This window comes from Canis lupus, chromosome 12 (assembly GCF_003254725.2).
Source record: "Canis lupus dingo isolate Sandy chromosome 12, ASM325472v2, whole genome shotgun sequence".
In the NCBI taxonomy this organism is placed as follows: domain Eukaryota; kingdom Metazoa; phylum Chordata; class Mammalia; order Carnivora; family Canidae; genus Canis; species Canis lupus.
Genome location: NC_064254.1, coordinates 11,143,385 through 11,168,362, shown reverse-complemented (window position 1 = coordinate 11,168,362; position 24,978 = coordinate 11,143,385). Strand labels below are relative to the sequence as shown.

Here is a 24,978-nt window from a genome sequence, read left to right as displayed (position 1 = left end):
TTGGAGGTAGCAGTGGAGTCGAATCCCAAAGGTCTAGCAGGAGTCGGTAATAAGAGGTGGAGGGGTAAGGGGTAGAGCTCCCCTCTCCGCCCCCCCCCCCCGCCCCATGCCGAACAAAGAGGCACCACCCGGCTTACAGTACAGGAGGGGAGGAGCTGGGAGAGTGGGGAGGTCCGTAGAGGCGAAATCACGCAAGGGCTTCCGAGCCTGCCTTTATTCTAAGAGCAACTGGGAGGGTTTGGCAGGAGTGCAGATGAAGAGTTTTAGAGACTCCTCTGGCCTCTGGGGAAGAATGGGTGGGAGGGGGCAGGAGGCTTATCACACGCAGCGGTCCGGTAGAAGGAGACCGAGGACCGAAGAAAGCGGGGGGCGGGGGGAGGGGCGGCCGAGCATCTGAAGCCTTTCTCGGTCCCCGCGACACTGTGCGCTGTCCCTCAGCTTTCTTTGCTTTTATGGAAGGACCTCAAAAAGGGCTGGGCACCGGCCAAACGCTCACTGAGCGAAACGGCCCAGAGCCCCCTCTTGTTTCGGGGGCCCCCTGGCTCAGGCGCCCCGGAATCGGTAGGGTGAGGCGGGAGAACTTAACACTGCCGAAACCGTTACCCCTCAAAAGACACCAACCTCGGCCGCTCCTGGCAGCAGCCTCCTCCGCCCATGACCTCATGCTTTAAGCTCCCATATAGCCTTCCCCCGCCCTGTCCCCACCCAGCGCCCGAGTGGGGGTGGGGGTGGGGGACAGCGGTGAAGGTGTGGGGAGGGGAGCACCTCGTTGGTCTCGCGCCAGAGCTGGGGGAAGGGACGAAACGACCTCCCCCACGCTGGGGAAAAGGAAAAGGAAAAAAAAAAAAAAAAAAAGCATGGTTTAACTTTCCCTTGAGCTGCAACTACTCGCTGTCCGGCGGGCCCCTCGTGAGCGAGGTGCCCCGGGCCGGCTCGAGGTGGTCGGTGCGGCCGGGCCGCTTTGGCTCCCATTCCCCGCGGCCGGGAGAGACGCCGGCGAAGGCCGCGGCCCCGCGCTGCACCGACGGGCGGCCGCGCCTCCGCGGGGCCCCGGGGCCCGTCCGGCCCTCGCCCCCCCCGGCGCCGCCGAGGTTTGAACCCTCGGCTCGCCTTTCAGCCCGCGCCCTGCCCCCTGCTCGCAGCTGCTCTCGGTTTGGGTGCAGCGGTTTCCCCCGCAGAGGAGGAGGAGGAGACAGCGCGAGGAGCGACTCCGGGCTCGGGTTTCCGCACCAATGCCGCGCAGCCCCGGGCGGCCCCCGGCGGCCGTCCCTCCTCCCCGGCACCACGTTCCACAGTCATGGCGCGCGAGGAGGGGCGAGCGCGCGCCGCCGCGGCACCCGCGCCCCCTCCCCGCCCTCCCCTCTCGGCCCGGCTCCTCTCCTAGGCAACCTCCCTCCCCGGCCTGCAGCGCCGCGGAGATGGAGCCCCCTCCCCAGAGAGCTGCGTTCGCTGCGCCGTCTGCAGCGCCCCCTCCCCGCCCCCATCGGGGCGGAGGGATGGAGCCGCGCGCTTCGCGAGCCTCCAGCCCCTTCCCGGGAGCCCCAGCCCCTCTCCCAGCCCCGCCGAGCCCGGGTGCGGAGGGGGGAGGCGCAGGCCGCCTCTCCGCACTCCACCGAGACCTTGGCGTCTTTGCAACCCCTTAGCAAAATAAATAAAGCCCCCCAACCCCAGTCGTTAAATTGCAAAGCTCGTTACAATAACCGGGACGGCTACGCAGGAAGCAATCCTGCACTGGTCCGGGTCTAAGGCGGCAGCTTCCCGGCCACGCCGCCGTCTCCCGGGCCTCGATTTTCCGGTCACGCCGGAGAGTCCGCCACACCCCGGGGGCTGACAGGTCCCCCGCGGGGCCGCCACTCGGTCCGCGTCCCCCGCCCCATCCTCGTCCAGAGTCTCGCCAAGCCTACAAAAGGTGCGACCTCACGCACAAGCAGAGCACACAAATAAGGTCGGCAGCGCATCGCCGGGGAGGCGGCGAACAATGCGCCAGGCTGCCCGCGCCCGCCTGAGCGCGGCGCCCGGGGGGACAGGGGGCGCGGGTGGGGGCCGGGGCGGAGGACCCGGCGGCCGCGGCGCTGGACACCTTACTTCCTGCTTCCCCGCCCGCGGCCAGACCCAGCTCTGCGGAGGGATATCTCTCCCCTCCTCTGTCCCTCTCTCCCTTCCCCCGCCCTCCCCCCCCTTTTTGCTTCTGCTCCCCCCCCCCACCCCGCCTTTCTCCTTTTGCAAGAAAATAATTTGACAGTCGATTTGCTGACAGGGGAGGAATTTGCATCCTGGATTTAAAAAAAAAAAGGCCGAGAGGAGCTTGGGAACGGTTGCTAGGGGTGGGTAATGGGTGAAAAAAGGGGGGCGCCGGGGAGCGGATAAGGAGGGTTAAGGGAGGGGGCGAGGGTGGGGAGCAATGCAAAAGGTAAGGCCAGGTTACCGCTGCTCGGCCCCGAGTGGGCTGCGGCCGGGGGAGGGGCGAGAGATACATATGTATTTCTGTCTCCCTAGCACACCCCCTTCCCTCTAAGCGATGGCTGAGAGGCGGTGCATGCAGATGGGGAGTAAGTTTCCTGAAGGGGAGGGTGGATGCACGCGCGCGGCCCCGCGCTGCAAATTTCCACCGGGGAGGGAGAGTGGCTGGATGCGGAGAGTTTGGAGTTGCTTGCCGCGGAGGGCAGGAAGGGGAGCAGGGCCGGGAAAGGGGGCTGGCGGGCGCTATAGCTGGGAGTAAGTTTCCAGGATCGGGAGAGCCTGCACGCTTGCACGCTAGTAAGTTTCTGGTTGGGGAGGGCGCGTGGGGAGGAGGAGAGGGAGGGGTGCATGTATATAGAAGGGGGGAGGGGGGAGCAGATTTCCTGCGGGGAGGCTGAATGCATATGGAGAGTAGATTTCCTGAAGGGAGGGTGGAGGCGTAGACGGACCGAGTAAGTTTCTTGCTGGGGTGGTGGCGGAGGTGGTGGGTTGGTGCTTTGGAAACCCGGAGCTTCCTCCCCGGGGTGGGGGAGCATGCTGTTGGGGGTGGGGTGGGGGCGGCGCAGGGCCCTGTTCCCTGCTGGGGAAGGGGCTTGCATCTGGGGAGTATGTTTCCTGGCGGAGCGATATTTGTTTACAGGCTGAGGGCAGTACTGTAAGTGAGTAGCGCTTCGTGAAGGCGGCTCTGACATAAATTAATATTGAAATTACTCCATCAGCTCTGCTCGCCCCCCAGCTCACCCCCCAAGCGGAGTCTGGTCTTGTCGGATTGCCCATGCACTTGTTGCAGAAACAGCCAAGGTAGGCAAGAAGCTTATTAAGTTTCATTAAAAAAAAAAATTAGTTGGGGGATGCTCCGTGAGAAGACGGGGGAGGGGAAGGGGAAAGCCCCCCCCCCCCCCACTTCTTTACTTTCAGTCTGTTAGCAGGGCCTTCTTTCTGCTTCCCTTCTTCTCTTGTCCCTCTGCGGGCTGTCCAGCATCCCGGCAAAGGGGGGAGGGCTGAGATGGGCGCTATAATTGGCAGCCCCGGCTTAAACGATGGTGGTGTTGGGGTTTGCAATTGAAGGTTGTGATGTTATAAAGCCTTCATTCTTCCAGCCAAGAAACCGCAGAACCCTAGGGATGTGCCTTTTGGGTTTTTGACATGATGCATATATGTATGTATATGCGCCTGTAGGCTCCTTGGGGGCTGGATACTCCCCCAAGCTACAGTGGCCACCCAGATAAGAGAAATGTATAAGGGGGAGAGCCTGCCCCTTCACTCTCTAACTTCAGTTTGGTAGACTGGGAAGTTACTGCTGGTGGGCTGAAGAAATAGATATTTAAGAATAACACAAAACCACCCATTCACTGGCGGAGGCCGAAAGCACCTGGCGGGCAGCCTCTGGCCAGCGCTGGGTTGGAGCATGTGCGCCTGCCATCCTTAGGTTAGAGAAAATGACTTCTGGTTCTTCCGTGTGCCTTCGGCTGGTCTGTTAGAGCCAGCTTTGTGGAAACTCTGCCCCAGACTAGACAGGGCTTTGGCAAGTGAAGTGTTGAGCGGGTTGCTAACAGCATGGCCTGGCCTGTCTTGTGAACTACATGGAGGTGATGCTTAGGAATGATGAAGCCAGGGGTGTCTGAAGAGTTGTTTTAAAAAAAAAAGCCTCCCAAAGGCCGGCTGGCTTCACTTTTTTAGCAGGCCATGGAGGAGAGCTTTAAGGAATGAGTTTTAAGTTGTCCCAGTTGGTACAACCTTCTGCATCATTTACCCTTTCAGGAAAGCAATCTGGTGATGGAAAATGTGGTTTTGATGCCCACTGTAAGAATAACAAGCAGCCCTCCACACTTAACCAGTTAACCAGCAGTCTTTGCTTCTCCTTGCCTCTCTTTTCCTGCTGGTTTCTGCACATGAGTTGGTAGGTTTTGACTGCCAGGTACCTTGATTATGCCGAGACTTTTAACTTTGCCAGGATAATTTTGGCACCAGGGACCCAAACCCGGACATGTTTAGTAGGGTCAGGGAGTAAATGCTAGGTGTGTGGTTAACTAAAGTTGGTTAAGCTTTGTGCAGTTCTGTAGACAGGCTCAACTCTAGCAGGGGAAAAAGTGGGTTTTAAAAAAAGATCTCCCTACATGTTACTGATGGACGGTGCTTCTCTTCTTTCCTCCCTGTCATCAGATTTCCAGATTGAGAATTTGATTTTTGGCAGCTTGAGAGTTGAGTTAGTTGGGAATTAAATATTACTGCCACTTATCAAATATTCCTAACTAGGCATTAGTTAAACAAATTTGCTATTATTTTTCCCTGCTGAGAATCTTAGTCAGGATGGTGTATATGCTGGGAGGGTAAACAAAATCTTTATGTGTGTTTATCCCAGGGTAGTAGGATTATTTACATGCCTACCCTTGAAGCCAAGAGCAGTCATTCAGTTTTTTTTTTCTTATATTTATGAGATTTATTTTATTGTCTTGCTTTGGCCATTAATCAAGTCACAGTAGCTTTTTTTTTTTTTTTCTCTTTTGCTGAGAATGTTCTTATGGTAATAAAGGTTTGAAGGCCCATGAATCATAATTCATTCTTTTAAAAATATTGTGGTGATTGTCAGGATTTGATTTATAGGAATTGATACCGGGAGTGACACACCTCTTCGGGCTCCGCCCTTTTAGGCATGTCCATTTTCGCCAAAGGATTGTTTAGAAGCCAGCTTGACATCTCAAAAAAAGAGCATTTCCCTTCTGCTTTATGGGCACTGAGAATATTAATTCTGCAGGTTCCATGGTGAACATGGGTCTTTTCACAGCTTGGTAAGCCGGCTTCCACATAGCAGGCATGTGTTAATATCACACAGCATTTATGCGAGCTTGCTGTGAAAACAGTTATTCTATGAACTGTGCGGAAAGAACTCAGTTTTGCCTCCTTTAACTCTCTTGGGCCTGTGGTTTTTGTTGAGGTAGGACCTTTCATTGTAAAAGATGGGACTGCTGCTTACATAATAAAATGCGTGGTCACAAAAACAAAGCTTATTTATAATTTTCTTTTCCTCCTTTGATAGTAGGTTGGTCATAATAATCAAAAACATTGATTTTTTTCAGTTTTTTTTTTGAAAGTCTAGGGCTTCTCCATCAAGTTGATTAATCAGAAAGTGTTACGTTGGGTAGTTGGTCAATTTACAGCATTTGTAAAGTGACAAAGAACTTTTAAAGGTGATTTGATTCTCAAAGCAGGGAGAAAATGTTACTGAAAAGAAAAGTTGGGAGGATAGCCATTGCTGGGTTTTGGATTTTTTTTAATCTTAAAAATGCATATTTGATCTATGAGTTTCTTCCATCTCTGAAATTCTGTGACTTGGGTTTTGTGGAGAGAGGTCTCAAGAGGTCTCGACAGGCTCTTCCTGGGCCAACGGCCAAATTGCTTCATGGACTAGGACGAGTTGATTAACTTCTGTTTTTGTCTTCTCATGGAGAGAGCAGATTTGTACCTTGGCATTCCAAAAAGAACTCTTGAGTAGCCTGGTAATCTTGACTGTCAAATACAAGGAAATACTTAACGAAAGTCCACCACTGTCTTTTGGGGGGAAAAAATGGCATGGTTGTTTCCATTTATATGTGCCAGTAGTGTGTGAGGCACATAATCCCAGGAACCCAAAATAATTTCAGTTAATCTTGGAAGTATCCCCTCCAACCCAGCTGGCTTACCTGTCTAATTATGCGTGGTCAAGTCTAAGGTTAATCAAGCTGGAGCTGCTATTCCCCCAGGCTCAGGAGGAGGTAATCCTGGGAAGGAGTGGGACACCAGAAAGCCGAATGTGTTACCTACTTTCTGTGGAGATTCCACTCTACCAGATATAGGTAGTTGGGATTTGGTCGTATGTTTGTGAGAGAGCTCATAATAATGATGTCATGTTTCTGTCATTCCTGGGATATCCTTTATTTCACCATAGGCGTTTTTTTGGGGGGAAAGCTCTTGATGTTTGACTTTGAACATTGATATGAAAAGTGAAGGTCCACACAAGTGGCTCAGACCCCAGGCAGTACACATGGATGCTGGTGGTTTTGCTCTAAAAGCAGTTGAATTCAGCTCATTTTATTTATGACTTCATAAAACTGTGTGATTCAGGGAGAAGGGAGGATTAGAATCAGCTGGGATCTTGTGGATTAATAATATTTCTGAATTTGCATGTTGGAGGGGAACCAAAGAAATAAAGGGTAGAGTAAAACATAGTTGATTTTTTTTTCCTTGTGGGGAGAGGGAGACAGGAGTAGCTGGTGTCTATTTATTGGCATATGCTTGTCCACAAGGGTACTGTGGTATTTTAAGGAATAATAAAGTTCTGGTAACATAAGCTTTGATCCCATGGCTCTTCTAATAAATCTTTTTTTTTCTGGGTTAAAAAGAATGCAGAGCAAAAAGACCTATGATATTTTCTAAGAATTTTTAAGTATTCATGGTTTCTGCTTGTAAGGTCTTTTGGTTAATTTGGGTTTTCTGAGCCAGAGGATGGTTTTTGTGTTTTCCTCATTGAAAAGGACAACAAGCTGGGGAGTGGGTGGGATATGCTGAGCTATTGGGGTGTTGATGCAACAACGCTAAGTAGTTTTTTTTTGATAAAGAGGAAGGGGAGGGATCCCTGGGTGTAGCGGTTTGGCGCCTGCCTTTGGCCCAGGGCGCGATCCTGGAGACCCGGGATCGAATCCCACGTCGGGCTCCCGGGACATGGAGCCTGCTTCTCCCTCTGCCTATGTCTCTGCCTCTCTCTCTCTCTCTCTCTCTCTCTGTGACTATCATAAATAAATAAAAATTAAAAAAAAAAAGAGGAAGGGGAAAAAGAACCAGTGTGCCTAAATGGCAGTGATAACTCTGGGCTCCTAGAGATGACGATTATTTTCATGCCATAACTGGATCTCCTATATCGATTGGTATATTTAGCAGCTACTTATTGAGGACCTATTATTCTAGGCGTTGTCTTAAGGCTCTGGGAATATGATGATAATTCAAACAGACACAGTCTCTGGCTTATGGTCCAGAGGGGTGCCAGACCTGTACAGAAATATATATTGCAAAATGTGATAAATGTTTTGATGAGACTGCAGGGAACAGTGACCTGGACTTACTTAGCTGAAGTAGCCTAAAAAGGTGTTCTAAGGTTTGGCAGACAGTACCAGGAGGAGGGGAGCCTGTATGCAAGGACTTTGACTTTGGGGGGATCTAAAAAGAGGAACTGGTGGATAAGGGGGATGAAGAGAGGGCAGTGTAAGGTGACTGTGCAGGACTCTGGAGGACTCTGAAAAGGTTGGGTTTCATTTGAAGTGTAGTGGGAAACCACTGAAAGTTTCCAGTGGGAAGTGACACTCCCAAATATTGATAATGGGTCTTGCAGTGGTGGAAAGGAGAGGAGCTGGTGAGGAGATGATGGAGTGGAAGGAGCAGGTGGGTGTGAGATGCACTTTGGAGGTAGATGGGGAGGGTCGCTGATGGGTTCGAAGGTGGCTGGGGAGAAAGAATCTAGGAGAGCTCTGAGGGTTGTGGCCTGAGCAGTGGGGGGCCTGGGTTGTGCTGTTTGCCCAGACGGGGAAGATTGAGAGAGGGAGGGGACAGAATCAAGCCATTTTCCTTTGGGCGCTAAATGCCTGGTAGAGTCAAGGTGGAGGTGGTCAGGTAGGCATCCTAACAGTGGTGTCCTGCACCAGAGGGGTGGCCACGCATGAGAGAAAAACGTGGGGCCATCCAGAAGACTGGATGAGATGCCCTAAGGAGCTTATACATAGAGAAAGAAAGGCTCTTTGTGTGTGTGTGTGTATGTATGTTGATGTGTTGTTGGGGATGGGTTGGTGGTTAAATGTTTCATGAGGTTGATAAGGCCAGAAGAGTCACCACTGGATTATTTGGTAAAATGGAAGCCATTGGGGACTTTCCAAAGAACAGCTTCAGTGGAATGCAATGGATAGGGTGGGGGCAAGATTGGAGGGGTTGGCAGGGGACTAGGAGGTGAGGGACTGGTCATAACTGGTCATAGCATGTATGGACAACTTTTTGGCAAAGTTTGATTGTGAAGGAATGGGAGCAGAGATCTGGAGCAGGAGCTGGGAGCATAATGGTAAGGGTTTTTTGGGTGCTGGTGTTGGCTTTGTGTACTGATGGGAAAGATCCTGGAGAGGGAGTGATTGATGAGAGCAATGGGTGGGGTTGGGTCAGCTGACTCAAGCCCTTGAGAAGGTTTCAGGAAGAATTGGCCTTTGCCTGGGGGTGTAGGGAGGAGGGGTGGGGTGGGGTGGGGAGGGCCTTCTGTCCTGGCCCAAACCTGAGAAGACAGGTGCAGAGGAGTGGAAGGTGAGGGATCTGTGCTCTGTCAGAGGGTGCTCCAGGCTGAGGCTGCACCCTCCTTGAGAAGGGATTTGGGCTCAGGACTTGGCACCAGCCAGAGACTTTCAAGGGTTAAGACTGCATCAGAAAATTGTACTGCATTTTTCTCAACATTTGCCTGCATTACTGAGCAGCACAGAGGCAAGAGCAGATTCTTTTGCTTGAGGAAGAGTCTTCCGTTAAAGTAATTTGGACCTCCCGTTAGATTTATTTGAAAACTATCATCGGAAAAAAACAGCTGTGATTTTCAGCCCCGTTCAAAAGTTGGTGGGCAGTGTCATGTTTTGAGCAAGAGGCTCCAAAAGAAAAAAACCCAACAAAACCCGAGGCCTCTCCTTCAGGCTACCTTTCAGGAAAATGTGCCACCGACTGCCAGCCTGGGTGGCCCTCACCCGTGGGGTCTGCATGGGAGGTGGGTGGCGGAGGAGGGAGTCTGAGGATCCGGGTTGGGGTCCAGTGCCCTGGGCGGCTGGCTCTGGACAAGGCGGCCTCCGCATCAGTAAAAAGAGGGTGATACCATCTGGCGCCTCTCCTCGTCGAGTTGTGAGGATGCCATCAGATAATGTACGGAAAGTGCTATGTAAACTGTAAGAGGCATCGTGCGCCGACAGCAGCGAGGTGAATTGATCTGCAGCCAGATCTCCTTTGCAGATAGAAAACCTGACAGCCGCCGGGACTCTTCCTGAATTTCCCAAAGCCTCTCCTCAGACCTCGGGCAGCAGCGAGCCCTGTCCCTCCTGCTCCCGCCTGGTAGCCACTTTCTCTTCAGGGAGGGGGCGGGTTTCAGGCTCTCTGTGCTCCTGTTAGCGAAAGTGCTCCCCCGTCGGAGGGCTGGCATCAGAACTGCTGGCAGGGACGTGCCCGGCTCCGTGGGCTCAGACCCTCCATCCCGTACTCAGACTTGAGACCTGCCCACCCACAGCCACAGGCGAACTCGGCTTCTGAGCTGGGTGCCGGGGAACCTTGAGCCTCCGCTGGAAACCGGACTGAGGTCTGAGGGTCCTAGGAGGGCTTCATTTGCATTCAGCTTTTGTTTTGCAAACGGAGACTGTTCCAGAAAGCGGAGTCTACCTAAAAACTGCCCTCGGCCCATTGGGGTACTGTGTGTGTGTATGCTGAAAGTCATTTTCAGTTTTCAACAAAAATACCTTGTGCTTTTCACTAATCAGACCTCTCGCTTCTGAGCCAGAGGGTAAGCCTTCATTTATTTATTTTTTTAGTTTTTGAACGAATTTTTATGATGGGAAAACTTTGAATGTCACAAAAGCAGACTAGTGTAATGAACTCCCTTGTCCCCGGTCACCTAGATTCTGCTGGTACCGAGATTTTGCTCACCTGTGGGTAATAGGGCTTCTTGTGTTTGTATAATAAATACAAGTTGTCAGTTTTGAGAGATCAGTGGAACTGATACCAGTTTGGTTTCATAAAGGAGAAAATAATCAACGAAAAATCAGAGAGAGAGGAAATGGATGCCATTGAAATAACCAGTGTTTATCTAGCTTTTTATTGGTCCAGAGCCTCTTTGGCATGTCTTATTTTATCTGACAACAGAAGCAACAACCATAGGAGGTTGATATTCTCATTTTAGCAGCCGAAGAAAGTGAGGCTCAAGATGTAGAATTGAAAAAAAAAAAAAAGTGATTAACCCAGAGTCACATGTCCAGCCAGCATCCAGAGCCCTGGTTTAATGCCAGAATTTGAATGGTCTCCAAACGTTGTATGCCCTCAAATAGATAATGCTATGCAGTATTCAGTAAGAACATGGCACAGAATATATGCAGAGGATCATGGAAACCAAGAAGATACTCTGGGAACTTTGGGCTACTAACTCCCAGTGACCTTAGTTGGAAATACTCAGATGATTTAAGAATGTTTTGGGCATCCCAATTTTTAAAAACTTGCATTATCTGGCTCATTCTGGAGCCCACGGCTTTAAGGCTGCCTCGTAATTAAAGCCAAAACTTGACTTTAACAAATTGCATGGCTGTTCTCCATCAGCCTCCTACCCTTGGCCCTGTCCTTTTTGTGGGGCTCCTAAAGTGGAGGAACTGGTACAATCCATGGTGGTTTCTAGACAGCTTTGCCTTTGGTTTCCAGGTTTTGCCTTTGGACGTGCTGGGCCTTGAGCAGTTTCCTGCCTCTGAAAGCTTCCTGAGGGCCCCTGGGGGTCTTTGTCATAACAGGGATTGCTCTGAGGGCCTCTCCCCTCCTCTTGGGAAACCACCTCCAACCTACCTCCTTTGAAAGATGTTTTAAAAAGGAAAAGAAAAAAAAAAAAACATTGAAGTTGATGCACAGGAGTTTTAATAGGGGTGTCATTTGAGTGCCCTCTGATGTCATCACAATGGGAGATACCAGACTCCCTTAAAATTCAACTCAAGGATACCAGTAATGAGGCTGATTCTCGAGTACTGGGGCTTGTTCACTTTTCTTTCTTAATTGGGTGAACACATGTGAGCTGAGGGGGTTTTCTGGGGAGCCACAGTAGGTGAGGACATTTAGAGGCCTCTCTTCTTTTGAAGAGTCTGAGCTTCTTTAGAAATTGGTATTGGAATTCAAACAATTTCACTGTGCATACACTCATTCCTTAACTCTTTCTTGAGGGCTCTGTGTGCCTGGTCGTGGGCCAGAGCTGTGGTGTGGGCTATGGGAATCCCTTGGGCTCCCACTGCCCATGGCTCCCGGGATGCTGTTGTCATACGGAACCACCAGTGTGTCTTGCACCCCTTGTACACTGTCCTGGGGAGGGCAGAACTGGGTCATCACTTGTTTTGAACCTGGCACCACTTACTGCAACATAAATGCTTATATATTTAAGAATCGACTGGGGTTTTTTGGTTTTTGTTTTCCCTCTAGTTCTACTGCCTCCTCCCCCTCCCCCCCCCACCTTGGTTCTCATTGGAGGGAGAAATCCAGGCCTCTCTGCCATCAGGGTCAGCTCTTGCAGCCACTGAAGGGGACCAGGCTAGAGAATGTTTCTTTCCCCCTTGCCTCTCTCCTGGCCTGGCAGCCTTTAGCTGGGGTGGTTTAACTGAGCTCTCAAATTCAAGTGCAGCCCCATCCCCCATCCCTTGTAATAAGTGACATTTTGTTAAATCAGTTATTCGAGGCCTTATCTATATTTCTGTCTGTGCTGGCTTAGTCAAAATAGGAAAGAGAGTGAATATTAGATTTCTTTACCCCCCCCCCCCCTTTGAGCAACTCTACATTAAGATTTCCGATGGGGCGGGGGTGATGTGTCCTTGAAGAAGTAAATGCTGCGTGCAGAAAAAATGTGGAGGGCTCTGACTTGTAGCGAATGCTGTTTTTCAGCAGCTGTGATTTTTCCATTTTTCTTTTTCTTTCTGTTTTGATTAGTGGAACTCATTGTGCTCCGGGGTTGGGATTGCGTTGGGGGAGGGCGCGGAGGGAACAACATTTTACTGGGCGAGCCAGAGTTGGGGAGGAGGAAGGAGGGAAGGGATTTATTGAAAATATATGTCTACTTCTGCTATGATAAAGCGGCAGGCATGTAAAAATGCAACGGGGAAATCATTATTGTGGTAATGTAGGCAGAGCTCCGCTTTCTCATTAACAGAGCTTAGCTCACGTGGAGGAGGGGGCGGCCGGGCTGCTTTGAGAGTTGGGGTATTCAATAATAGCAGAAACTCAGGGGATTGTCTCCATCCCCCCTGCTCACCCCCTTCGGCTGCCTTCTCCTTTCTTTCTCCGATCAGTTTGTAACCTTTTTTAAAGCTGCTTGTCGGATTTCATGGTCTCCATTGTCACCCCTGCCACCCCAAAATGCTGGAAAGACTGTTTAATTTTTAAAGTTGGAGGGAATTAAAATAAATTTTCTCCTGGGAACTCAGGGAGAATTTTGGCAACACATTGTGAGTCAGAGATTGGATTATATCCCTTGCATCCCGGAGAGCGCCGACAAGAGGCTATTTAGGGGCTCAGGAATTTGCATATGCTGTGGGGTATCCAAATGAGGGTTTCAGATCCCTCTAGGAGTAGTTGCCACTGTTTACAGAGAGCTCACTGTGTGTGCCTGGCCCTGTGCAGATGTGGTAGTCACTTCAGCCTTACAGCAGTTGTTAAGAGGCAGATATGATGCTTCACACTTGGGGACACTGAGGCTTGGGCCAGTTCAGCACCTCGCTTAAGGACAGGCAGGTGCTAAGTTACCAAGCTGGTCTCCAGACCCAGGACAAGCCCCCCAAAGACTGTCTAGACACTTTCCCTGTGCAAACGTCTAGATTCTAGGAACCTGGACAAAATAGAGCTACCACAAGGCCTGCCATTGACAGTTAAGAGGAGTGTGCTCGGGATGTTCATGAGAACCTTTCCTAAGCCCCTGGACAGAGCTGTCTCTCTGACCAAGATAAAAGTTAGTGGGTCACATCTTTGTTAGAGTGAGCGAGTGCCCTCCTCGCCCAACTGCCAGGCTACGGTGACTTTGTCAGTGCTGGCAACTTGTTCCTCAGACGTTTTGGAGCGCTTGCCCGGCACTGGGATTGTACCAGTGGCTGGGCATACCAGGACAAGTAAGAGAAGGAGCTCAGCGTCTGGTGGGGACAATTGGAACACATAAATCTCGTACACAGTAGTGCCTGCCTAGAAGAAGATCACCTGTCAGAAGTACTAAGTGGAGAGGCTGTGGGGAGCAGCAAGAGAAGTCTTCAGAGAGAGGTGTTCTATGGGTGGAGTTGTGTGGGTTCAGTGGGGGCTTGCTAGGTAGGCAAGTGGGGGGAGGGACTAGCAGGTAGCATGGTGAGTATAGGAAGCAAAATAGAGTTTGGTTTTACTGAAACATCACTTCAAAGCTTACCCATTTGGAGTGCCGGGTGGTTCAGTTGATTGAATGTCCAACTCTTGATTTCTGCTCAGGTTGTGATCTCAGGGTCATGAGATGGAGCCCCATGTTGAGCTCAGTGCGGAGCCTGCCTAAGATTCCCTGTCCCTCTGCTTCTCACCCATGGCCTGAAGCGCGCTCTCTCTCTCTCTGGAAAACAAAACAAAACAAAACAACAAAACAAAAAAACAAACCGCTTACCCATCTAATCTTACTTTCCATCACCTTCAGTTTAATGCTCTAAAACTGTGCTGTCCAATATGGTAGCCATTAGCCATGCATGGCCATTTAAATTTAAGTTAATTAAAAGTTAAAATAAAAAGTTCAGTTCCCCAGTTGCACTAGCCACAAGTCAAGTACTCAATAGCCACATGTGGCTGGTGGCTACCATATTGGAGAGCATACATATAGAACATTTCATTTGTGCAGAAAGTTGTTGGGTAGCACTGCTCATGAACTTTTTGCCCTGTGGCTTCTTCTGCACAGAATGTTTTCTCCTTTGTTCCTTATCTGGATCACTTCACTTCTACTTCCTCCAGAGGCCTTTTCTGAGCACCCCAGGGTGGGTGGCCATCCCAGTGTCCATCTGGATTGCAGTGGTCCCTTTCTGTGTCTGTCCAAGAGGACTTTCAACTTCTAAAGGGTGTGGGCTAGATCTTGTTCATTTTTGTGCCACATCTTGTTTATCACTGTGTCCCTAGCACCTGGCCTAGGGCCCAGCACCTAGGAAGTTCTTGGTGATAGTTGCAGATGATGAGGCTGGAGAAGTAAGAAGGGATTGGGCTGGGAGGACTTGATACCATGATATGAAGCTTGGCCTTGACCCCATAGACAATAGGGTAGTCTTGGAAAGCTTTGGAGTGAGGAGAGGTGTGTGGGAAATGGGGATGAGTCAGATTTATGTATTACAAAGGTTGCTCAGAGGTATGGAGGGTGGACAGGAGGGGCTAAGCCTGTAGGCCAAGAGCACAGTTAGTAAAGTATTAGAAGTATAGGAGCAGGGAGGTAAGGTTCTGCACTCTTAAGCTGTGCCAGTGAGTGTGAAAGAGTAGCATCACCATCTTTCCAAGTCAGGGTTTCCATTTGTCACCATTTTGGATGCTCTCGTTGGTTTCAAAGGGAAATTGCAGAAGGCATTCCCTTCCTCTTCTTCTGGGTCCCTCAGTCTCATTCCTTTTGGAGGCCCCCAGCTGTTCTCTACTTTTGTGAATGGGCTTCCCTCCCCACACCCTCCCCCACCACCCCCTCCCCTCCCCTGCGCTCACCTGTTCATTTCTCATCAGGATATGTTTTACTTTGTAGGGTTCCATGTCTGTACTACTGTAGAAATCAGAATCTCAGAGCACAGAGGCTGGGGTTCCAGCCTGGCGTCATCTTCAGCCCAGGATGGATTCTCCTCTGAGGACATTTCTGAGGGCCTACATTTAAGAAGTTTGTGGAGAGTTTTACAAAGGAGACTGGAAAGTAACGGAGATCAGCCTAGGCTCTTTGAGGGGGTCAAAGGACCCAGGATGGCAGAATGAGAGAAGCATAAGAGGGTCATTTTCTTTGGGAAGGTGAAGTAGTGTGCTCTGGCCATGGTAACCTCAGCCTGTGCGTTTTGGGATAGGTAACAGCTACCTCCTAAGTGCGGACACATGCCATCATTTTATATATATTACCTCATTTAATCCTCACGGCAACTCGATAGAGAAGGCACTGTTATCCTTAATCATACAGGGGAGGCAGCCGAGGGTACAAAGGGGTGGATGGGCTTCCTCGAGGTCTCATGGTTAGTATATTGCAGACTAGGGATTCAAACCCAGGAACCCAGACCTGTGTGACTGTAAAAGCAGCTGCTTCTCCCCCTTCCTCATCCTGCCTCATTTAGCCTTACCTGTCAGTGTGGCCTGAGTTCAGTTCAGAATGTGGCTGGGGTAACATGGAGGAAGGGGCACCATGCTGACCCTTGGAGGAGTGGGTACCCCTGAATAGCACTGTAACTCTCAGAGTCTCATTTCCCTTATTCTCAGTACCTTTGCTTTCCTGGTTGAAAAGATTTATTTTAAGAATCCAAGGCGAGAAAGGATGCACAAGTGCTTTGACAAATATAAAGCCATATACATAATTGTTTTCTGAAGGAGCGAAGTGCTGTGATGGTTGAGTCCCAGTGCTATTTCTGGGTTTTGGGCATGGTGTGTATGTTTGTGTGTGTGTATGTGTGTGTCCCACAAATCTTCCTTGTTAATTTCCAGACGTATTGGGGCCTGGACATGCTCTAAGGTCCACCTCAATTGTTTGACATGATTTAGGGGAATGGTTGATGTCTGGGCCTTTGACCAGAGCTGGAGTGCTCTGCATGACCTTGGGAAAGTCATTTCACCTTCCTAAACCTCCCTGTCTTGAGATGGTCACATCTACTCAGAGGGATCAGAGGGATGATTAATGCCAGAATATGTGTATAAATCAGCACCTTGGGATCCCTGGGTGTCTCAGCGGTTTAGTGTCTGCCTTCAGCCCAGGGCATGATCCTGGAGACCCAGGATTGAGTCTCACATCAGGCTCCCTGTGTGGAGCTTACTTCTCCCTCTGCCTCTGTCTCAGCCTCTCTGTTTCTCTCTGTGTCTCTCATGACTAAATAAATAAATAAATAAATCTTAAAAAACAAAAACAAAAACAAAAACAAAAAAAAACAGCACCTTGTCAGCCAGATAGTGACTTGTATTTGTGCAATGGAAATCCTGGACTTCTTGGTCTGTTGAGTAGACTCTTGGCCCATTTCCTTTCATGGTCAGAATGTGATGGCTTAGATTTACACAATGTTCTCCTGCTTTTAAGATCTGGAGAAGACATGGGATTCAAAACTCCTTTGGACCTAAGGCTTTTTCACTGATGCTGTGTAAATGATAAGTGAAAGTTCATAATTTTTATTTTGGACAGGAAGACTATAAATAGTACATGACAATTAGAGAATTTGGAAAATATTGATAAGTATAAGGAAGGAAATAACAGTTGGCTTTTTAATTTCTTCCTGTTAACTTTTTAATAATTTCCTTCCAGTATTTTTTCTAGGCAGCTGGCAATTAGTTAGTTGGTGATTAATAGTTTAAGTTCTGAAGTTAGACTGCCTGGGTTTGGTTCTAGGATCCTTCACTGCATGGAAATAACAGGGCTGGGTGAGATGTAATGAGATGACACTTCTTTTGTTTTTTTAAGATTTTATTTATTTATTCATGAGAGATACAGAGAGAGAGAGAGAGAGGCAGAGACACAGGCAGAGGGAGAAGCAAGCTCCATGCAGGGAGCCTGATGTGAGACTCGATCCCAGGACTCCAGGATCACACCCTGGCCCAAAGGCTGTGCTAAAGCCAGCCTGAGCCACCTGGGCTGCCCCTGAGATGACACTTGTAAAGCATCTGGGGCTGTGTCTGACACCTAGTAAGTTCTCAATAGACATTAGCTAAGATATTTATGCCTTAAAATAGTAAAGGGCTAATTTTGAATGAGATTTAATGTTAATATCTTGCTCGTTAAATATTCTTTCGATACTTTTTTAATAGGTTTTTACTCTATTCTCATATGGATTCTACGTTCAACAAATATTTATGGAGTACTTACTGTGTACCCGGGACTGGGTCCCTTAATTTATTTAATTCCTATTATTGGAAACTTAGCTTGTTTATTATTTTGACATCCTTGCTTCGATCTACATCCTTGTGCATAAATCTTTGATCACATCTCAGATAATTTTCTTAGGATAAATTCATGGAAAGGAGAATTAGCTATGTCAAAGACAGTGGGTGTTTTTAAGGTTCTCAGGAATATTTCCTAATTGTTCTTCAAAACATTTAAAAAAATTCATTTTCATTCTTACTACTAGTGTGTGAGAGTACCAACCTCACTTCGTCAGTTCTAATATTCTTTTTCAAAAAATGGTCGTAACTTGTATAGCCTAGGTTACCCTTTAAACCATATACTACAGTTTTTCTCTGGGGCTTAATTTTTTCTTGCTGTGAGGTGGAGTACAGGCGTCTCTTGGTGTGATAACTACTATTTATTAATTTAGCAAGATCTTTGGATTCCTATTGTGGAAAGATTGTGCAGATGACCTGAATTAGTATTAAAAGTGCTTCTTTCAGGGGCTCCTGGGTGGCTCCCTGCCCTCTAGGGTGGGTTAAGCAGCTGCCTTCAGCTCAGGTCATGATCCCAGGGTCCTGAGATCCAGTCCAGGTCATGATCTCAGGGTTCTGGGATGGAGCCCTGTGTCTGGCTCTCTGCTCAGTGGGAAATCTGCTTCTCCCCTCCCTCTGCCTGCAGCTCCCCCTGTGTGTGCTCTCTCTCTCTCTGTCAAATAAAAATACATACATACATACATATTTAAAAAAAATTTTAAAAATGCTTCTTTCAACCGAGTTAGAATTTCTTCACACTTATTAATTTCACACACTTTTAATAAGTGTGCTTTTCTCTCAGCACACACAATGGATTTGACCCAGGGCACAGTATGGGTTGGATAGCAGGTTTGTATCAACAGGTGAACAGCATTCTTCACTCACACAAGTAATTGTTGCTCATAATTGGCTGTGGAATTACGGGGTTCCTGTCCAATGTTTTAGGAATTTGTTCTTTTATTATTTTTTTTTTGAAAAGGAATTTGTTCTTTTTTGAAACTTTATAAGAAAATGAAGGCTACTTTTACCTCCCATGAGCATAATAGTGCACAAGGTTTGTAGGAACACAAGTATTGAGAAAAAAGTTGTTCTACTGAGAATGCTGAAAAGTATAAAGACAATGAAAACCAGTCAGCATTCCATCATGCACACAGAATTTGTTTTTTTTTTTTAAATGATGTATTCCCTTTCTAGTAGTTTTTTCAGCATACATATCTTTTCATAGTTGTAGGTAGGCTTTTTGTGGTGTTTGTTCCCTTTTAGAGCAGACCCTAAATTAATCCTTTAACCATTTCCTGGATGGTTCAAGCTACTTACAACACTTACACTCCATTTAACTCCTTTATGCCTTTTATGGTCCTGTGATTTTAATTCTTTTTCTATATGAAACCCCACAGGACATTGTTTTTAAAAGTCAGTAATAATTTAGATTAATCCACATATTTACTCTTTTAGTGTTCTTCATTTCTTCCTGTATGACCATGCTCGTGTTCTTCTCTCAGATTAATTTTCCTCTTTCTGAAGAATGTCTGTTAGTTGTGTGTATGTGTGTGTGTGCATGTGGAGAATGTCTGCTAGTATGAAATTCTCTCAATTTCTGTTTGCCTGAAAATGTCTTTGACTGTATTTGGAGGATATTTTCACTGGGTATAGAATTCTAGCTTGCCTATTTTTAATCCTTTAAAGATAACATTATATTGTCTTCTGGCTTCTTTCATTTCTGTTAAAAAGTAATTTCTCAGTTTTATTGTGTTTCTTTTGAAAGTAGTATTTTTTCTCTTACCTTTTTTTAAAGATTTTATTTTTTCATGAGAGACATGAGAGATACAGAGACAGAGACATAGGCAGTGGGAGAAGCAGTCTCCCTGTGGGGATCCTGATGCAGGACTCTGATCCCAGGACCCTAGGATCATGCCTGAACCGAAGGCAAATGCTCAATCTCTCAGCCACTGAGGTGCCCACCTTTTTTTTTTTTTAAAGCAGTTTCATTATACTGTGCATAATTGTGGTTCTCCTTGTATGCCCCGTGGAGTTTGGAGAGCTTCTAGAATTCATGGCTTGATTTTTTTTGTCCATCTTAGAAAATTTGGGAGGAGTTTTCCTCAAATACTGCTTTTGCTCAATTATTTCTCTCCTTTTCTTGGTCTTGGATATGTTAGACTCTTTTGTGGCATCCTGCATGTCCTTGAGGCTTTTAAAATTTTTTTTTGTAATTTCTGTATTTATTGTATTTTTTATGCTTCATCATAAATATTTTTTCTGATTGTACACTTCCTTAGTCATCTCTTTACTCTTTGTCAAACGTATCTAGTCAATTCTTAATTTGTTTTTTTATTGTTTGTGTTTTATTTATAAAAATATATTTTTTGATGGTTTTTAATGGTTGTATTTTTCTCTTGATTTGGTCCTGTTTCCTGATGCACTTGGTAATTTTTGTTTGAATGCCATGCATTTCAGATGGAAAACAGAGAGGCTCAGGATGTTGTATCACCTTGATTTTTGTGAAGGGCTAGTCTACTTCTGATCTGCCCTTGCTTTTAGAGGGGGTAATGTATTAGGGTTCCGCTTCCTTGAATGGCTCTGATAGGCACAATTTGTTTCTCTACCTCTGTGAAACTACCAGATCTCTACTTAGCTTTTCAGTTTTTTTGACAGTTTGTTTCTGCTTCGATTTTTAGGCCCTAGCCCTGTACACACTTGTTTTAGGTGTCAGCAAATTACTTGAGGGGAAATTGACACAGAACATTGGGTTCACTTATAAGTGGTTCAATTTTCCCTGAGATCTTTGCTGTGAAATGTGGGATATCTTTAAAGCCTTGAACTCCAGCTTTTGTTTCCTTGTCCAGGGAGAAAGCTGCAGCAAGCTGTAACTTGCTACTTTTTACCTTAATGTTTGTTAGATCAGCAAATGTCCTGAGGAGAAAGTCAGTTACTGATACACACCTCACCAAGTTTCCCTTTCTTCTAGGGGCATGGTCCTTCTTGTCCTAGATGGCTTTTTGTACTCCCATACCTTCAAACAATTATTATTGTTATTACTATTATTTCGTATTTTATCTACCTTTATTTATTTATTTATTTTTTAATTTTTATTTTTATTTTAATTCTTTTTATCTACCTTTTTATACATGTTCTACACAGGAGGGTTAATTTAATAGCAGTTGCGATAGTTGAGTGAAGTATAATTTTTTTTTATCTTTTATCACTTAACATTTTAAGTATTTTTTATGTCTTTAAAATTTTTTTCATTGCAGGAGGGGGGTGCCTGGGTGGCTTAATCAGTTAAGTGGCTGATTCTTGATTTCAGCTCAGGTCACAATTTCAGGGTCTTGGGATTGAGTCCCACATTGGGCTCCTTGCTCAGCAGGGAGTCTGCTTCAGGATTCTCCCTCTCCCTCTACCCCTCTCACCCGCTTGCGCGGGCACATACACTCTCTCAAATAAATAAATAAATCTTAAAAAAATTATTAGGTGATTTTTAATACCTGCACAAAACCATTTCTTAAGGCTTTTATAATCTACTCAATCATTCTACTGTTGTATGCTTAGGTCATGTCCCATAATTTACTTTTAAAAATAATGCTGCAATAAATGTCTTTGTGCCAGAGCATTTTATTGTATTTTGAAGGTATGGAATTTGAATTATCAGAGTTGAAAGTATTAATCAGTAGTGATTGTTTTCATGTGTATGTCATGTACAAAAATATAGAGCTTTTCTATCTCAGATGGTTCAGAGAAAAGCCTTCCTTTTCTTTCTTTTTCTTTCTTTCTTTTCTTTTCTTTCTTTCTTTCTTTCTTTCTTTCTTTCTTTCTTTCTTTCTTTCTTTCTTTCTTTCTTTCTTTCTTTCTTTCTTTTTCTTTCTTTCTTTCTTTCTTTCTTTCAAGATTTTATTTATTAGGGCAGCCCGGGTTGCTCAGCGGTTTAGTGCCGCCTTCAGCCCAGGGCGTGATCCTGGAGACCCCGGATCAAGTCCCATGTAGGCTCCCTGCAGGGAGCTTGCTTCTCCCTCTGCCTGTGTCTCTGCCTCTCTCTCTCTCTGTGTCTCTCATGAATAAATAAATAAAGTATATATTTTTAAGATTTTATTTATTTATTCATGAGAGACACACATAGAGGATCCCGGGATCCTAGGATCACGCCCTGAGCCAAAGGCAGACAGACGCCCAACGCTGAGCCACCCAGGCGTTCCAAAAGTGTTTTGATTTCTTTAAAAATATTCTTATAGCACTTACCATGTGCCAGACATTCTTTTATATGCTTTATAATACTAATTTTAATTCTCCTAAGAGCCCTAGGATGGAGTTACTAATAATAATGATAATGATTTTAAAGATGAGTAGTCTGAGGCATAGGAAGGTAGATGACTTGCCCAAGGTCACACAGGTAACTTGTCCAAGGTCACACAGCTGAGCCCGTGCTTTCAGCACCTACTCCATACCACTTGGAGCTAATTGTTCTAACTTATTATTTCTTTTCTACTCATTTTAGCTTATTCCAGGGCTTCCCTAGCCTTTTCTTAATTGTCCTTCTCCCCCCACCCCTCAGTGTGGTTGCTGGGGGATGACTGTGAATGTGGTGGTGGGGGGGCGGTTGCCAGGGACAGTAGTTGCTGTTGGGACTGGGTCTGTGCAGTGGCAGCTCACTTTATAGGTTGACCAAATAAGCCTGCCTGGTGGCTCGCAGGAGTCTGTCAGGGATCCCTGGTATGGATTTAATGACAGGGAATTCTGCTGCCACCTCTGGTTTGACTGGCTCATGTTAGCTGGCCCTCTGCTTTTGCAGTTTAGACAGGAAGAGTGAAGTAATCCTCTTCTTCTCTCCCTTCCTCCTGTTCCACCTAAGGGCAGGATAAAGAGTAGTTAGCCGTAGGAAGGGCTCGCCTGCCCATGTGAGCATCAGGGTGGCCACAGGGCAGCAGAGATTGGGAAGATGAAGCGCTGGTGCTTTGGACCTTTGGAACTGCAGGGTGTGGATGAAAAGTAAAGAACCCGTTGACATTTGTCTTTCTGACTCACTTTGGAGCTTTCTGTTCTTTTCCCCCTATATCTCCTTGTTCCTCTCTGCCTGTTGGGTCTCCCTCATACCCATTCCCCTCTCGTTTTTCTGCTCATCTCCACTTGTGGGTCTAATATGGATTTGGGGGAGAGGGAGGTTTGGGGCGTGCCTGCTTTCCTTAGGGTTGTTGGGTTTGGGACTTGCAGTGGTTCATCAGAGAGAGCTTTGTGGGAGAGGTGGCTTTGAGCATGTTTATTAAGTCGTACCAAAGGAGATATGGAGGAAGAATGTTAAGGTGGCAGGAAACTGAAGGAGAACTTGGCCCTTATGCTCACAACCCTTCAGTGGCCCCTGCCTTAGTGAAAGTCAGTGTCCTTGCAGTGGTCTGGGGACACTCTGCTCCCTCCCCCACGTTGCTGTTATGACACTTTCTTCTACTGTTCTCTACTTTCCTCACTCTGCTCCAGCCACACCAGGTCTCTTAGCCATTCCCTGGACATACCTGGCATGTTCTTGCAGACCCAGGGCCTTTGCATAGGCCATCCTCACTGTTTGGATTGCTCTTCCAGAACCTAGATACCCATCTGCATTGTTCACCACCTCCCCCTTTGAGTCTTTACCCAGATGTCTCTTTCTCATTGAGACTTTCCACTGTATTCAGCACTACACCCTGAATTGCCCATCCCCCTTAATGCATTTTGCCTGAATTCTCCATCCCCTTTATTTGCTCTTTTTCATTTTTAACACATTATTTTAAAAAATATTTTATTTATTTATTCATGAGAGACACACAGAGAGAAGCAGACATAGGGAGAGGGAGAAGCAGGCTCCCTGGGGGGAACCTGATGCACGACTCAATCTCTGGGATCAAGACTCAGATCAAGACCTGAGTCGAAGGCAGACACTCAACTGCTGAGCAGTCCAGGTGCTCCTTTTTAAAATACTTTAACCGATTAACATTCCATATAGTTGATTCGCTCTTTATCTTTACTGTCACCTCCCTCCTAGAATAGGAGTCCCAAGAAGCCAGGGATCTTTGTGTTTCTTCACTGCTGCTTCTAAGCACCCAGCAGAGTGCCAGGCACATAGTAGGCACCCAGGAACTGTATGTCTAGTGCTGGGTCCTTGGGGGCTGTGTAGGGCCCCCAGCTCAAGAGACTTTTATCACATCTTAGGATCTGAAAAGTCTTTGCTTGTAGGAATTTTTTTAATTAAGATTTTTATCATTGTCATCCCCTTCCCCCTTCCAGTTCATTTAAGACTGTTATGAAACAAAACTCATTATGCTTCAGAATCTGACAGAGCTAAGGCCCCAGGGAAAGTGAGAGGAGGCGGCCGTGGCGGGCACTTCCTTCCACTTCCCCCGGCCGTGGCTGTCTCCTGTGGTTGGTTCACTTAGGATGGCCTGAAGCCCACCGGATCGAGGTGAGCCAGGATTCCCAGACCTCCCAGGGTACAGCCAACTGGAGAGTTTGTCAGCCAGTGAAGAGAAGACTGCCTTCCTGCATCGAAGGGTTTCTCTAGTTACCGGTACTCAGGATGAAAGGGGGAGAAGAAGTGAGGTGTGCTCTGTATGGTTCAGTTGGAGGAATTATGTTGCAAGGAGAAAGTAGACGTGTGGTCCTCCGTGGGTGTGACTTTTAGTTTCCACCTAAAATAATGAGTGGATTTTGTTCATTTGTTCAGCAGTGGTTATGGTACAGACAGGCTTGAAGGGTCTATGGACCTGGGCTTTTGGTCACTCACTACCCATTCTACTGCAGGAGGGACCCTGGGGTGGGGGGGGGGAAGCTTGGGTATAACCCTGTGGCTCAGAGCCAGTGTGTTGAACTTCTCCTTTGGGCTCCTGGGAAATGGGAAGACCTGTTGGGAGTAATTAAGGTGTGTGGTGGATGGAGAAGCTGCTCAGACTCCTCCCAGCATTCCATGGGAGACATTTCCCTAAAGGAATCTATGCTGTGGCTATTTGGGCAGGACCGACCTGCCATCTGAATTCAGTACGCCAAGGCTTTGTTCCATAGAGAGCTTCTTCTTTTGACTTTTGTGTCCTCCCTGTGAACAAAGGAAGGGAGCTTAGAGAGTACAGTTGACTCTTGAACACTGTGTGTGTGGGGAGGTGTTTAGGGGCAATTGAAAATCTGTGTATAACTCTCGACTCCCCAAAAACTTGCCTGCTAATCGTCTACTGTTGACAGGAAGACTTGCCAAGAACATCAACAGTTAACACACATTTTTTTTTCTTTTTTAACTTTTATTTATTTAGGATAGTCACACACAGAGAGAGAGAGAGAGAGGCAGAGACATAGGCAGAGGGAGAAGCAGGCTCCATGCACTGGGAGCCCGACGTGGGATTCGATCCTAGGTCTCCAGGATCGCGCCCTGGGCCAAAGGCAGGCGCTAAACCGCTGCGCCACCCAGGGATCCCAGTTAACACACATTTTGAATGTTAAATGTATTGCATACTGTCTTCTTATGATCAAGTAAGCTAGAGAAAAGAAGAGGTTATTGAGAAAACCATAAGGAAGAGAGTGTACATTTATAGTACTGTATCGTATTTATTGGAAAAAAATCCGTGTATAAGTGGACCTGCACAGTTCAAACCCATGTTGCTCAAGGGTCAGCTATAATATTCTTGGGTCGTCCTAGGGATAGGCCAGTATAACACAATTATCAATAGGCTGTCTGCATGC

The 24,978-nt window shown here is 47.1% G+C and overlaps 1 protein-coding gene across 1 annotated transcript in view; it reads left to right on the top strand.

Annotated features, from left to right (window-relative positions):
• Nucleotides 1-2,560: 2,560 nt before the first annotated feature.
• TRERF1 (transcriptional regulating factor 1) overlaps nucleotides 2,561-24,978 on the top strand; it is a 206,502-nt gene continuing 184,084 nt past the window's right edge. Inside the window, 2 exon segments of the mRNA XM_025418797.3 lie at nucleotides 2,561-2,757; nucleotides 3,180-3,261. The gene's annotated coding sequence lies outside the window, so the exon portion shown is untranslated.